General features: G+C 34.6%; 1 pseudogene; it reads left to right on the forward strand.

Moving 5' to 3' along the window:
* The first annotated feature begins 255 nt into the window (after positions 1 to 255).
* On the forward strand, positions 256 to 7,640 carry LOC128563426 (60S ribosomal protein L10a-like; annotated as a pseudogene).
* The last annotated feature ends 8,378 nt before the right edge of the window (positions 7,641 to 16,018 follow it).

Here is a 16,018-nt window from a genome sequence, read left to right on the forward strand (position 1 = left end):
CCAGATTAAATGGAAGAGCTAAACAACCCAAGCGCCCACATGTGGGTGTGTTCCTTGAACCAGGCATCAGTGTCAAACAGAGTATCCTGAGTCATTTTATCTTAGTGATTCACAAGCAGGTCTGGGCCATCCCAGAGAGACTTTGATTGCTTGATGTGGAAAATGAGATAATGAACCTCAAAGCAGCCTGAGATCTAGTTCTGGCTCTACTTGAACCCTGACTTATGTTCTGACTGGCCTGGCTGTGATCCGGGAATGCTGAGGCTATGCGCTGCCAAGCTTGCCCTGGATACTCAGCTGTTTGACCATCATTTGCAGCCTCTAACAGACCCTCTCACCCTGCCCAGGTCTGGGACTAATTTCTACCCCAGGCAGATTGGATTTCAGAATTACCACTCTTGTACTGGCAGATTCAGCATCAAGTTGGTGTTAGCTGGCTGTTCATCCTTGAGTGAGAAAGTTCTTTTTTTTGTCTCAGTTTTCACATTTTCACCCAGTTCAGTTGATTAGATCCTTGTATGACCTATATCTAATTCTCAAATTGTATACCTTTTCAAATCCCCCAAGAGCCATAAAACTGGCAATTTTCTTAAATTTTCCAATACTAGAGTTAAGCTTTTAAATACCATTTGGCACTCTGGGTCTCCTGTCTGGTGAATCATTTATCAACTGTGACCCAGGACCTCCCTCCACCCTCCTAATACTAATTGCCTTATTCCATGGGTGTCTCTGAGTAATAGCATGAGTTCTGGATTTAGATTCCCTGAGCTTATAGCATCACCGTTTTCAGTCAAGTGATAACAATAAGTTAGTTTCCTTTCTTTGACTCATTTTTTCGTCTAAAAATGAAGGTAATAACAAGTGTGCCTGTCTCATAAACCTGTTGTGATTAAATTAGTTATTATTAAAAAGCCCACATATTATGCATCATATAGTCAGAAACTATATGCTTTAGAAACTGTGGTAAAATGAATCCAAAATTTTATTTGCATTTAAGTATTCCATAATGTTAGACATTGTATTACTTCCACTGTACTTACCACTTCTGTATTTAAGTCAGGTTGCAAGCCCCTTCCTTTCTGTGCCCTGCTCTTTCTGCTGTAATTAACAGCTGCTTAGCAAGAGCTTAAGAGAAGAGCTTAAAGAAATTAGGCCTAGAATTGAGGAAGGACAACATTCCAGGATTGAAAAAACCAGCCATTTACTTTTTAGGGTTCTGAGAGAGAAATTAGGGTAACACCGAGCTAAACGTAGGCTTTACCAAGGTTGCCTAGAAATAGTCCCCTCTTCTGCTCTTCAGCCCAGCGACTTTCCTACTTTCTATCAGCCGCAGGGCAGAGGGGGAAGACTTGTCTACTATTTCTCAGTGTTTTCCAAGAAAAGTTTTAACTCCCGACATATGTTCCTCCCTGAAGTTTAGCCACAAATAGCAGATGAAATGGCTGTATCATGATTCTTGTCAGCCCACCAGAGAAAACTCAGTGCATCACTGCTCGGGCATTGCTTTTTCTAAGCTATAGTCCACTAACGATAATAGACTCAGTAAAAGAGGGAGTGGTGTTCTTAAAGGAAGTTTTTGATTCTAAAGCCGTTGCCACTCTTCCCTACTGATACAGGAATAAATCTATAGAAACAAAGACAAGAAAACTTATGTGCAATTTCCATTAGTAGGATCTCCGTGGCAGGGAAGAAAGTGCTGAAGCCAAGAACAGACTTCAATATATTTTTCAGTGTTGCTGAATCAGGAATTGGTGGTCTGAAGGGTTTACTTAGCTCAATCTCTAATGGAAGATCATAGCATTGTGGCACATTTGAATAAAGTTTAAAGATTCCCTTTTGTACTAATTTTGGTTTCTATTTTTGATGCTATCCTTATATTTGCTGCTTATTTATTTTCTTTAATGCCTAAATATTTTTCCATCTAATACAAGACTTTATTATTGATTGTAGCTGAATTCATCAGTTTAGGGTACAGAAAGCTACTTCTTCTGAACAGAAAAGTGAAATGTGGCAAATATACGTATTTGCTACATCTATTGTATTGAAATCACAAGACCATTATAGATGCCGTTAGAAAATATTCCCTCAATTTTAGTAAACTCCAGTCAGTGTTGGGCCATTGGTGGACAGAAGAGCTTCATCACAATTTGATTTGTGCGCACACAGGCTGTGTAATAAAAATGACAGAATAAAATGAAATGGCAACTCATCAGGGTATTTTAAAAAAACAAGTTTGCTTAACCTGGAGAAAGAAGGAAAGGAAATGGTACCAATGTTTAAATATGTGTGTATCAGATTGAAGTAACTTATGTTTCTTTCCGTTTCTTCTGAAAAGACAAAACTTGATGGAACGTTTACGTTTGAGTTAGAGTTAGTTGCATATCAAAGAATTTCTTAACTTCAAAAGAAGTTGGATTCTGATTCATTATCATGAGCTCCCAATCTCTAAAAAATTTAAAACAAGTTTGTACATTCTATCATAAGGTTGTATGAGAGCAAGTGACTCTCATGTGTTTTCTTTGTGTTTCTCTAATTCTAGAGTAAAATAACAGCCACTTGCATTGAGCCTTTTTCCATGAGCCAAGCACTTTAAGTTCCTTCCCTCATTCAATTTTGATCAAAACCATAGGAAGTTAGTTGGTATCACTAAACTTACTTCTCAGACGAGGAAAGTAGGGTTAGAGATTAAGTGAAGAACTTGCCCAAAACATCAAGTGATAGAGCTGACACTTACACAGGTCAACCTGATCCCAACATTCCTCCTTCACTTAGTAAGCCTATACTGTCATGAATCATTGGCTTCCATGTTGGAACACGTCAGAGTTTTACTATGAAAGATAATTTTGAAAAAATGTTGGACAATCAATAGTATTTCCTGTTCAATGTCCATGCTCAACTTCAATCTGTAATTCCAGTTGCTTTTTCTAGTATTTAATGTTTATTTTTCTACTGCCATCTCAAATCCTGGACCTTGGATCATTCGAGTCAGCCACTTTGGTCCTATCAGCATTACTTATTTGAAGTATAACTCGGCTCGGAACTGAAAGGCCAGATCAGTGATGGACAGCTCAATTGCTAGGATTTAGAAACTTTAGAAGCAAAGCTCAAGGCCTTCAGTTAAGAATAACCAGGCCATTCCTGATAGCTCCGCCCAGGTGGTTCTGTCTACTTCTTTTACTTCCCTGTGGAACATGCCTAAGCCATAAGAACTCAGATTATAAATATTTTTCAGGTAAATGCCTGTCAGCTGCATAAGCAGGGCTGGCCTGAGAAAAATCATAAAGTAGGTCAGCTTCTTCTTTGATCCCCACCCAGCCATTTTCTCGGCATTTTTATCCATGGTCCATTTGAGGATTCTATTTCCTTCCTTCCCACCCAATGACCAATGCTTAATGCTTGAGACACTTGAGACAGCCTCACCTTAGCTCTACTTCCACCCAACGTGTTTCGGAACTCCCTTTTTCATGCTGGCTTTATTCTCAGGCAAGGGTTTCCATGTGGGAAGTTTCACCTCCAGCAGCTTTAGAGTAGCATATTATTACAATTCACTATCCCAGAAGAAAGGAGATACTCTCTTCAAAAGAGTCTATATATCAAATTAATCCAATGTCTGTAATATGCCTATTTCTAATCCAATTCGACTGGTCAGAGAATTGGAAAAATCAGGCTGACCTGGTTGGTCAGCCCTAGGTACTATTCTTCAATCAGGAAATGGGTAACCTTAAGTATACAGAATAGGTTTTATAATCAAAATAGACTTCTGTTACTAAAATAAGAGATAAGTGTCCTGTAAGGAAAAAAAAAATTTCCTATTTTGCATATTCTTAATTATTTTCTCACATTTTGGGGGGGATCCTATCTGTCTTATTTTTCTCTTACTTCATAGAATGACACATTGGACATGAATTGCCAATCAAGGATAGGCCACTTTTAATAAAAGTTTGAGAACAATCTAGTGTTTTGATGTACCACATGACTTCCCTTCCATTTGGGTTATGGACTTTCTTTTAGAATGACTATATCAGATTGTGTCTTTATCTTATTGATAAATAATTATTTTATTTTATTTTACTTTATTTATTTTTTTATTAAATCATAGCTGTGTACATTAATGCAATCATGGGGTACAATGTGCTTGTTTATATACAATTTGAAATGTTTTCATCAAACAGGTTAACATAGCCTTCACAGCATTTTCTTAGTTATTTTGTTAAGACATTTATATTCTACACCTAGTAAATTTCACATGTACCCTTTTAAGATGCACCATAGGTGTGGTGCCACCAATTACTGTCCCTCCAACAATCTTCCCCGCCCCCTCCACTCTCTCTCCCCTTTCCCCTTCTTCTTGGGCTATAATTGGCTAAAATTGGTTTCATAGTAAGACTGAATACATTGGATATTTTTTCTTCCATTCTTGAGATACTTTGCTAAGAAGAATATGTTCCATCTCCATCCATGTAAACATGTAAGAGGTAAAGTCTCCATCTTTCTTTAAGACTGCATAATATTCCATGGTGTACATATACCACAATTTAATGATCCATTTCATGGGTCAATGGGCACTTGGGCTTCTTCCATGACTTAGCAATTATAAATTGGGCTACAATTCCTCTACTAGGTATATATCCAGAAGACCAAAAATCACATTACAACAAAGATATATGTACCAGAATGTTTATTGCAGCCCAAATCATTCTATTTTATTCATGAAAATGTAAATTTCTCATTTCAAGTACCCAACCGCATTTGAAAACATTTGGAAGGCAAAATTGATAATTTATGCTTTGAATCCATAAATATTAAATTGAACCAACCACAGTGGCTGATATGTGACCATATCTGCCCTACATAATTGGTAGTTTTTTTATGGTTCAGCCAGGTGCATATTCACCACATGCCTGTGTATATGGTCCTATTTTCCATATGGTCTATGTACTGTGTGTTGTGACGTATTCATTAAATTCCTGACACAGTTTTCTTGTACAAAGAATCAGATTAAAGTGATTTAAAGTGATTGTTGGTTTGATGATGAGTCACTTGCTAATCAATTCAATGACTAGAGCAGATTAAATAATGAACAATAGATCAACATACAGAATAAGTACCATTGTTATCTGACCATTGCAGATAGTCAAAACAGGATTTAGCACCAAAGGATTTTTTTTCTCTCTCTCCCCTAACAGCAAGAGGAGAAAAATCGTGTAATAATTTAATTTATCTCATAGCACTTCCTTATTATGATATGATAATATTTAACAACTCTATGTATTACAATAAGCAAAGCAAGTGATTTTATGAAATTTTTGACATGCCTTTTTTCTGCCATATTTATTTTATTTACATAATTAAAATATCTATATGTTATATGTAATATATCTATAGTATATAAATATTATATCTACATAATATCCTGTAATATATCTATTTTACTCACATTCAAGGTAGGCTTTCTTAGTACAACTTGGCAGAAACAATTATTCCCATTTCCCAGTGCTCTCATCTATGGGTTTTTGTCGGATATGAATATCATAACCTGACAAGTGGCTTATGCATGCACATTGTGTGATATTGAGATTTAAAAAGAGATAAGACAATAATATATTTAAATCATACATTATTTCATTAACTTCCCCTCAATGGCACTGGTGAATTCAAGCCCTTTATCATCAGTCAACAGCATTTGAAGCTGCCTGAATGTTCTACTAATTTCTCAGGAGACTGATATAACATTTTTCTCTGAGGGGCATGATATGTATATTAAAGGCTGAAGGCATGTTGATCTATAAAAGTATGTATAAATCTTCAATTATGAAATAATGGACCACTTAAAAAAGTAGCATTTTCTCAGCTAATAAAGATGTCTGTTTGACATGAAGAAGAGAAATAATTGTTTTAATAAAATTCTAGGCAAAAATTCTAGCAGCTTAAGTAGCTGTTTTAAATTTCAGGAAGAAATAGAATTTGTATTTTGGACAGAACACATGTCATAGGACATTCACCATATTTTTAAAAATGTGTTTAATGGTTAACATATATTTTTTAAAAAACTCAGACTCTGTTTTTATGTAAATAGTAAATTTTTTATTCAAAAAACATGATAAATATCTTGGTATCTCATATCTTAATACATTTCAAAGGACTCACACTTGCCTCTTTCTGAAACTTTCACCATTTTCTGATGCAGTTCTTCGCTCTGTCTCATCCAGAACATGTAAGTCAATGACTGCTGCTATGAGATAAGAAAAGCTTTTCACTTTTCACTGCTTGTCAACACACACAAATGAGATAAATTCTGAAATTTTTAGAGAAAAAGCCATATAGGTCAACTCATGCTTTGGCATATGACAATGATGTTCCTGCCAAATGAGACAATTAATTTATTTGAGTGGAAATGCATCAACATTACTAAGGAAAAGTACTTCTATGAGACATGGTGTGGTGTATTTTTGTTTGATAAGCACTTATATTACATTTAACTAGGTGTCAGGCATTATTATAATTAAAAAGTCATATCTACTTGTAAAACTTTTGATCTGACCAAATGTCTTCATCATTTTGCCTTTGTAACAAACCTAGGAATGTTTACTCCCTCAGAGAGTTTTATATACTTTCTATTTTTTTCATTAAATCACCTCAGTACACATTAATGCTGCTGATTTTATATACAATTTGGAATGCTTACATCAAACTGGTTAACATAGCCTTCACCTCACTTACTTAACCTATTGGTGCATGTTGTAAGGGTACATATCACATTTATTAAGTGTAGAGTAGGAATGTCTTAACATAATACATACTTTCTAAAACTAAACCCCACATGTTGTTTGGATTTGACCTATTTCAACTATTTTAATATTCTTTTTGTGTGTCAAAATCCCACACAGGTATCTACACTGCATTTAGGTTTTGTTTCTACCTTGTCTCTTTCTGGTCTGTGATATTTTCTTAGTCTTTTCTGATTTTCATGGTCTCCATAACATTGAGGAATGCTGTCTAGGTATCTTGTAAAGTGCTCTAATTTGTCTTATGTTTTTCTGATGATTTGTCTGAGTTTATGGGTTTGTGGGAATAATATAACAGAGATGAAGTGTCCTTCGGCTTAAAGAACTATGATCCTCAGAAAGACAAACGCTTCCATGACACCGTCAGGCTTAAGTCCACTCCCTGTCCCAAGTTCTCAGGGTGTGTTCTGGGGGACCAGCAGTACTGTGATGAGACCAAGGCTATGGACATACCCCACATAGACATCAAGGCACTGAAGAAACTGAACAAAAACAAGAAGCTGGTCAAGAAGCTGGCCAAGATGTATGATGCCTTTTTGCCCTCAGAGTCCAAGCAGATCCCATGATTCCTTGGCCCTGGTCTAAATAAGGCTGGCAAAATTCCTTCCCTGCTGACCCACAATGAAAACTTGGTGGCCAAAGTTGATGAGGTGAAGTACACAGTCAAGTTCGAAATGAAGAAGGTTCTATGTCTGGCCGTGGCTGTTGGCCATGTGAAGATGACAGATGATGAGCTGGTGTATAACATCCACCTGGCTGTTAACTACTTGGTGTCATTGCTTAAGAAAAAATTGGCAGAATGTCCAGGCTTTATACATTAAGAGCACCCTGGGCAAGACCCAGCGCCTGTATTAAGGCACATTCTAATAAACCCTAGTGATGCCAAAAATATAATAATAATACTAATATAACAAATCATATCAAACAAAAAGGTACATGATATCTTTATGATGTCAATGGTAATGTCATCCTTCATCACTTGGTTAAGATAGTGTTTGCAAGATTTCTCCACTGGAAAGTTGTTTTTCATTTCCATACTTTGTTATTTCAAAGCATGTACAGCCCACCCTCCATGAGGGTGGGGGCATTTAGCTCCACCTACTAAATGGGGGGATATTTACGTATATTAAAAGAACATTTTAAATTGACACATTTAAATGTGTCACATTTTACACATTTTTAAATTGACATCTGAAATTGTTCATCATCAATCTTAATAGTTATGAAAGTTGCAGTTTCCCAAATGTTATAATATTGGCATCCTCACATACAACTGCCCCAGAATGTTTCAAAAGATGTCCAGGAGAATCTAAATAGCATAGCCATTTGACACCCACTGTTATTCATTTTTAACAAACACGTTTTAACAGTAAAAACTTGTCATTTATTCCTTTGTATTCATGGTCTTATTCTAATTTTCTTAGAGAAAATCTTAAGGATCTAATTCTTAGAGTAGCTTGTTGATGCACTTTTAATTTTAATTTTAAAAGTACTTATTCAGACGGTAAGATTCTAATTATTTTTTAGACTGTTATTCTGTATTTACTTATCATTAACGCTGTCTTTGATAGACAATTTATTACAGCAACATGAACATAAATAAATTTAAAAGTCATTATTAAACAAAATGATAGAATTTTCTACAGGGTGTCATAATGTTACTCAGGTTAGAAAAAATCACACTGTCTATGTGAAAGCTTCTATTTCAATATTGTCATTGTTATTCAGTGTTTAGTAACAAAAAATAAAAACTGTTCTAGTGTTTCTGTAATTTACAAATCAGATGCACTACTGGCCTTGAAGACTTCCAGAAAATAAGATATTTATAAAGAAAATGTAATAATTATAATATTAAAATTATTTTGTCTCTATGGTAAAAAAGGTATAGAAAATTTACTACTATGTTCTAGGAAGAAGCAAAAATGCTTAATCAAAAGTAATTTTTACAAAATTTTACAATACTTTAAATTTTTATAACTATAAGAATTATCTCTCTTAAAACTCCTTTTATCTGAAATTTAAACTCAAAGGTGTAAAAGGAGTATTTTTAATATTACTACTTATTTTTGCTTATTGCAAAAATTTAAAGTAGTGCCTTTATAAGTTGTTTAAGGAAGTGCTTAATGTTTGATGGCAAAATATAGCAATTAAATGCTAAGTCATTACTGTATTTAGCAAAACAAATACCATGTAAAGAAACAGCTTTATAATTGATGATAATTTCTGGGAATTAAACATTAATTACATGTTGTACAAGTAAGAAAAGTGCTTTATAATGTATATATTAAGATATCCTCTTTTTTGGCAAGGAAAATAAAGTAATTTGATAGGTATAGTTGAAGACTGATTTATGTGTAATGTTATATATTCACGGGAAAGCAAGGCTCAAAACAGTATAGGGTCATGAATATTCAAGAAAACACAAATGGCTGAAGAAAAATTTAGTAGTTTTGATCAACAAAAATACTATCAAATAAATAGACAAAACCCTTTTTGTTTTGTGAATGGAGCAATGAAATAAAAATGGAATTTAACTTAATTTTTAGAATTTGAATTGCTTTCTTCATGGTTTATGTTCTATCTGCTGATAACCTCTAATAAACTAAAGCCTTTTATCTCTCTTTTGGAAGAAGAACATGGAAATATGTGAATAAAGAATCAATTACGTAATCACTCATTAACTCACTTATTTGTGATCTTTTTTCAGAGATCTTACAGTTTAGAGGGTTGTTAGTAAGCACATTATTCCTATTTATATAAAAATTTAATTGTAATTGTGATATTTGTTATGAAAAAAATTGTACCTTGAGACTGTTGAATTGATAATCAACACGAAGGCAATGTCAAGTAAAACTGTGGATTATTCTTCATTTCTAAGCAACATTTTGACATAGTTGTGGATTGGAAATAATTCAAGATTATTTTAGAATTAAGTGCCTAAGATACATTTTCATTTTTGATGTATGTCATACCTTACAGTATGTGTTGCCCTATTATGGAACACTGTTAATGTGATAAAGTCAACCTTAATATAGAATTATTTTTGTTCAATCAGGAGGTTTACTTATGTATTTATTGCTATATCACACTGTTTTCAAAAGAATTTAAAGTGAATTGGTTCAAGTTAATCTAGCATTATACCATAATTAAGATAAACTATTAAAGAGATTTTTGCATGTGGATGTTTGCTGACTTTCCCAGTTAATCAAATATCTTTGAGATTTTATTTATGTATTATTACACGTAACTTTTGACTTTAACCAAAGTTAAAATTTAAGTCTAAATTAAGGGCAAAGGAGTTATGGTTGTATTTTAAATTATCCACATTCTCAGTAAGATTTCCAAAAAAATCAAACTTGCCTCTGTGATGAGGATTTCAAGTACATGCAGTCCCCAAGTTACAAACATCCAATTTGATGTATAAGTCACACACATGGAGGCTATTACAGGTAATAGGTAAATGTACCTGTTACAACTGACATACAGATTCAACTTAAGAAGAAACTTACAGAACCTATCTCATTCATAACCTGGGAACTATCTGTAGTTGAAGCATAACAAAAACGAACTTTCTGGGGTTGAAAGATGAGATCATTTTCAACCCCAGAAAATACTCAAGAATTTGAGTTTTTTAGTAATCAGTCCATAATTTCTTAGACAAAGCCTATTCTAGAATAGAATAAAATATTCAACATAGTTCTCTAATTCTGGCTCAAATTCAGTTAGCATGTGCACTGTAGGAAAATAATGATTCCACCTGTTTAACCACAATATTGTAAAAGCTGTAAAATATGCTAGTTTGTATTAGTTTAAAGACATTCTTTGCCTCAATGCTGGTTATTGAACATGAGCTTACTTAGAGGAAGGATGGATTAAAAATAAATTAGGAATGTATTTCAAGAAATGTCTCACATTATCTCTTTAATTCTCTGTGACTTAATTATCTGCTTATTACATATGGCTCTTTGGCTGGTTTAAATGACACCAAATTTTTGCCAAGTTTCTTATAAGGGAAACGTTTAGTCTCTGAGGCTACTAACAACCACATTGTCAAGATTAGGTATTTTCCAAGAATGCTTTTGAAAATCCATTTAAAGAGGGAACATGAAGAAAGCCAGGTATTTCTAGGAACTGTGACCTTGGAAATATCCTTATGAGGTTATGTGGTGGATACACAGGTGCATTGGTTTTGGATCTTTCTTGTACCAGGAAGTAAAAGGCTTTCCTGGGAGTTTGCTGAAATTGCTCACGCATTTCACTTTAGAATTTAATTTTTATTTTTTATAGTGCCAAGATTTTTAGGGCATTCAAGATTATCTTAATATTAAAATACAGAGGAAGCCATATTCTTTGCAATAATTTGAATAGTGTGATTATCATGTTAGTCCTATTTATTTTGATGAGTTTTATGCTACTTAAGTATGAATTCCATGGTGGTCAAATGTCGTGTACCCTATATTCCATCATTATGACTAGGGCCTCTTGGATTGTCTTATAATAATTAAAGAAGCAAAATAGAAGCATCCTATGTCAACCTAAGTGTCAGCTGAAGTCACCCCAGTACCTTAGCTTTATATAAAATTCACTTAAAACTCCTGTCTCATATGCAGTAGGGAAAGAAAGATACGGTCTCATGACTTCCATGAAACTCTGGGGACTAATGTGACCCATAATTGCCATTTCCTTCACCATTGAACTCTCTCTCTCACACTTATCTCAACTCTCACCACTGAGCTCCTCATTCAACTCTGCATTCACTCAGGGGATTTGTGATAGGGGTATGCGTGTCCCAGTTGTCAGGAAAAGTTAAAATGTTATGTGTTATAGCCCTGTTAAACTGATTTTAACTATTTTTAGAGGGAATTTCTTGCCAATCTCTCTCCCCAATCCTATTTTCTTTCTTTTTTTTTTTTTTTGGCTGGCCTGGGCAGGGCTCGAACCCACCACCCTAGGTATATCTGGCTGGCACCGTAACCACTGTGCTACAGGCCCCATTTATTATTTTTTTTAAACAGGGCCCTTTGTTACCATATTCTTGGCCCTGCTCTCTCTTTTTCCAATTTTCTCTGTTCACTTACCTTCACTCTTACATTTCTTTTTTCTTTTTATGTACAGCAGTTTGGGTCTTCCCACTCACATAACCTAGTATAAAAATTCCTTTAAAAAAATAAAAGATGATTTCTTGCCTATCTAAAGTGGAAACAATTTTCTTAGACTGAATACTTATTTTCTAGGGTTAATGAGAAAATAATTTTAGCCCTTATATTCTATGTGTATTATACAATCCAATAGAAGTACAGTTCAAACACCTTTTATAACACCTAAGAATTTAGCAAAGAAAAAAAAAGCTTTAGAAACAAGTTGATGGAGATAAGGAAACCTGATGTAACCTTTTGTTCCTTTTTCAACACCTGAATATAAAAGTATACTGTAATTTATCAAACCCCTGCTTGACACGTCTAATTATTTCACTTTCCTTCTTAAGTATCAATCGTAAAGTGAACATAATTTCTCAACTAATCATGACTTTATCACCTCTTACTCTTGTGCACTCGACTGACCCATTAAGTCCAGGTAACAGATTCAACAGTGGGCCTTCAGAAAAACATTGAAAAACAATGATTTTCTTGATTGACATCAACTGCCTGATGTTATTTTCGAATAAGGGGGATTATTGTTTTCTCAGGTCTTCCTAGACACAAATTTTGGCCATAGAATAGCTAAAAAAAAAAAAAAACCTTGTTTCTTAACTCTTTCCCAATTACATGCCAGATTCCTTGATCCAAAACTCATAAAAGCACCCTGAAGTTTTCTTAGAGACATGTGTGGGTTGAGGGTGATGGTGAGCTATTTTATTTGTTTCTCAGCTCAGAATCTCAGTGAGAAAGTCCAGTTTGGTAGGTATTTATATTAGCCAATTATCTCACTTTTGCCCACTTTTTCCATTTTTAATTTATATACTTGCTCCAAGTGTAAAACACATGTTATTTTTGGCTGCCAAAGTTCTTCTCCTATCCCTGTGCGCTAATTTCTGTGTCTGCTCCACCTTTAGAGTCTAATGTTGAACTAACATCAACTACAAGGGAAACAAGGCAACCTCTGAACTTGAGCTGTCAGCAAAAGTTGAAAAGAGCAGTAATGGGAGCAAGGTGTGGTGTAGGGATGCTGTTCTCCCGGATGCCGCGTCATCAGCGGCTCCCTTCTCTCTGGAGGCTAATACCCACTCCCCAGTTTTTTGCACTTTTCACTGGAGAAGGAAGAACTTTAATATTTTGAAGAAAAGTTTTGCTGTGAATTTGGAAATTCTCTAGTTGGCCATTCCTTTTTATTCCCCTCCCCACCCCCCGCCCTTAGCCTGATCATTAGTAGAACTGACCTCATGCCAAAAAAATCTAATATTTAGAGCTGAACAAAATCAAATTTCTGACATCATTAGAGATAAAAGTAAAGTTATTTTTTGAAATCTTGGCACCCCACCCTCCTCCCACCCCCCAAAAGAGCATGCGTCGTACTTGCCACATATTGTCCACTATTCATTTTAGCAGTTATCCAAGCCATGTCTACCTTTGGGAAAGAGGGAGCTGTGCTCCCTTAAATTGCATTTGGAATATTAAAAAGCAAATCAGTAAGTTCTAATAAGTTGCTTACTACCCAAAATTGGCTCAGAAGGAGAAAATAAAAAACAAGTTGGGGTAGCATATTTTAATGATTTGAAAACTAAGTTTCATTTTTTTTTTTCAGTATTTGCCTTTGAACTTCCCCAAAGATAGTTTAGTTCAAACACATTTTTGTGAGTTTGCCTTTCTCTTACATAAAACATACTACTAGTTAGATCAAAACACTTTATTTAGCCCTTATAAGTGAATTCATAAAGAATCTTCCACAGGAGCAAGGTATTGTCAGAGAGGAAGCAACTTAGAGTCAGATCTATTAAATTTTCACATGCTATTAGTAACTCCAGGCTAAAACCTATGCTGTGATGTCACAGTACTCACTTTACTTAATATTTATAATACTGCTTTTATTATATTACCACCATTGTGTTTTCAGAAACATATTTTATTTTATTTTATTTTTTTCCATTTTCCTGTGCCAACTTCCTTTTTTTTTTTTTTACATTTTTTTTATTAAGTTAAATACACATAGATCATGAATACATTTATGCATATTTGGGGTACAATGTGTTGATTTTTTTAATACAATCTGACGTGGTTAGGTCAAACCAATCAACATAGCTTTCACCTCATTTACTTGATTATTGTGCTAAGACATTTATGTTCTACATTTGACAGATTTGACTTGTACTCTTGTCATATGCTCCATAGGTGTGGTCCCACCTTTTACCCTCCCTCTATCAAACCTTCCCCTCCCCTCCCTTCCCACTCCATTTTTCTCCTTCATCCTGGGCTATAGTTGAGTTTTATCTTTCATAAGAAAGTGAGTAAATATAAGTAGGTTTCATACAAGTACTGGGTACATTGGATATTTTTTCCTCCATTCTTTACCTCTTTCATGTTAACATAGAAGAATCTGGAACATATTCTCCTGAGTAAAGTGTCTCAAGAAGGCAGAAACATATTTTAGAGTTTGATTTTCACCTTATCATGAGTGTTCTCCCATACTTGACTCTGTCATCATTTTAGATTATTAAACACTGTTTTACTTTGATGATGATGGTTATTATTATTATTAATTTTATCTGAGACAGAGTATTGCAGGTTACCCTCACTAGAGTTACTGGCACCATCATGGCTGACGGTAACATCAAACTCCTGGGCTCAAGCAATCCTCCTGCTTCAGCCTCATGACCATCTCTGAGAAATAAAGGTCATCGTAAAAAGTGAACAAAAAAATTAGCTAATTAGGAAAAGAATATTACTGAATATTCATTTCATATCATTGAAATTAATTTTCTTTATAGATATTATAAGAGTTTATTCAGGGTATTTTAGAAAGCAAGCATTTGCAAAGAGGCATGAAGTGACCTTACTAGCTAGCTCCTACCATGGAGGCTGCATATGTCCAAGAGTTTCTTTGACAAATCAGAGCTGGAATCTGTTCTTAAATTCTACAATTCAGACACTCTGGCCACTAGTTCTCTACCTACCTAAAAAATATGTAAAATTGAGGTCAGAAAAAAATACTACTTGGTGAATCTGAAAAGCACAATATGGTGCCCAAATCAGTGTCAGATCCAAGCTAATAAATCTGTGATTCAAGACAATTAATTGAGAATTTACTATGTTAAAGACATTTGCTCTTGGAAAACAAAAATAAATACATTAAAATTTCTGCACAAAGCTGGCAAAATATTTTCCAGGTCAATTAAGATGTGTATGTTTGTGTGCATAAAATTATCTGTAATAAAAGAAAATATTTTTAAGTCTCCAGCACTTGCAAAAAAATATTCTCCTGGCTTCTGGAGAAGAAGAGATAACTTCTAGCTAGTGTGGGAAGGGCAAGCTATTTTTTTTCTTTTTACGTTTTTTTATTTCCAATTAATATAAGGGTACAAATTTTTAAATTACATTGTTCTCACTTCCAAGGTCAAGTTCCAGTTGAGTGACAGTTGAGTTGAACTTTTACAATTGTCCAGATTTCAACAGATGTAGTATGGGTAAAGAGGCAGGAATTTCATAGGGGGGATCAGAATTACAATATTGCTGAGTTGGGAAACCATTAAAATAAATGTTATATAATGGAAAATAGCACAATACAGTCTGAAGTCTGATCCATTCATAGTCAAATTGTGGCATAAGACAATTTACATGAGTTTTCCAAAGGGTTCTGTAATGGTTCCTCTATTATCCTTGAAAAATTACTTATTGGTATGATTATTTGCTATCATTTGAGTTGATTAAAATGTCAATCTCAAAGGCACTATGCAATACCTAGCCCCAGGCTCTCATGGTTTGAAGCATGCTGCGTAATGGTCTCAGATCCATTCAGGTTGTCAACCTTCTTGGCATTCTGCTGTGAAACAATAGCAAATGAGTGAGACGTTACTGTTTTTATTTGTGGCATATCTGTGATACTTTCTCATAACTTACATGATGAAGCTGTTGTCCGCGATCTCAGGTTTTTGCTTGGCCTGCTCACCATGCAGGAAGAGACGAATCCTCTGTGATCCAATCATTTCCCTCCATGTTCTGGCACTACCAACAACACATGCTTTGAGGTCCCTCACGACCACCAGGTTGTCAGATGGCAGAACAGCTTTAATGAGTGTGTGC

Source organism: Nycticebus coucang, chromosome 13, assembly GCF_027406575.1.
Source record: "Nycticebus coucang isolate mNycCou1 chromosome 13, mNycCou1.pri, whole genome shotgun sequence".
Lineage (NCBI taxonomy): Eukaryota > Metazoa > Chordata > Mammalia > Primates > Lorisidae > Nycticebus > Nycticebus coucang.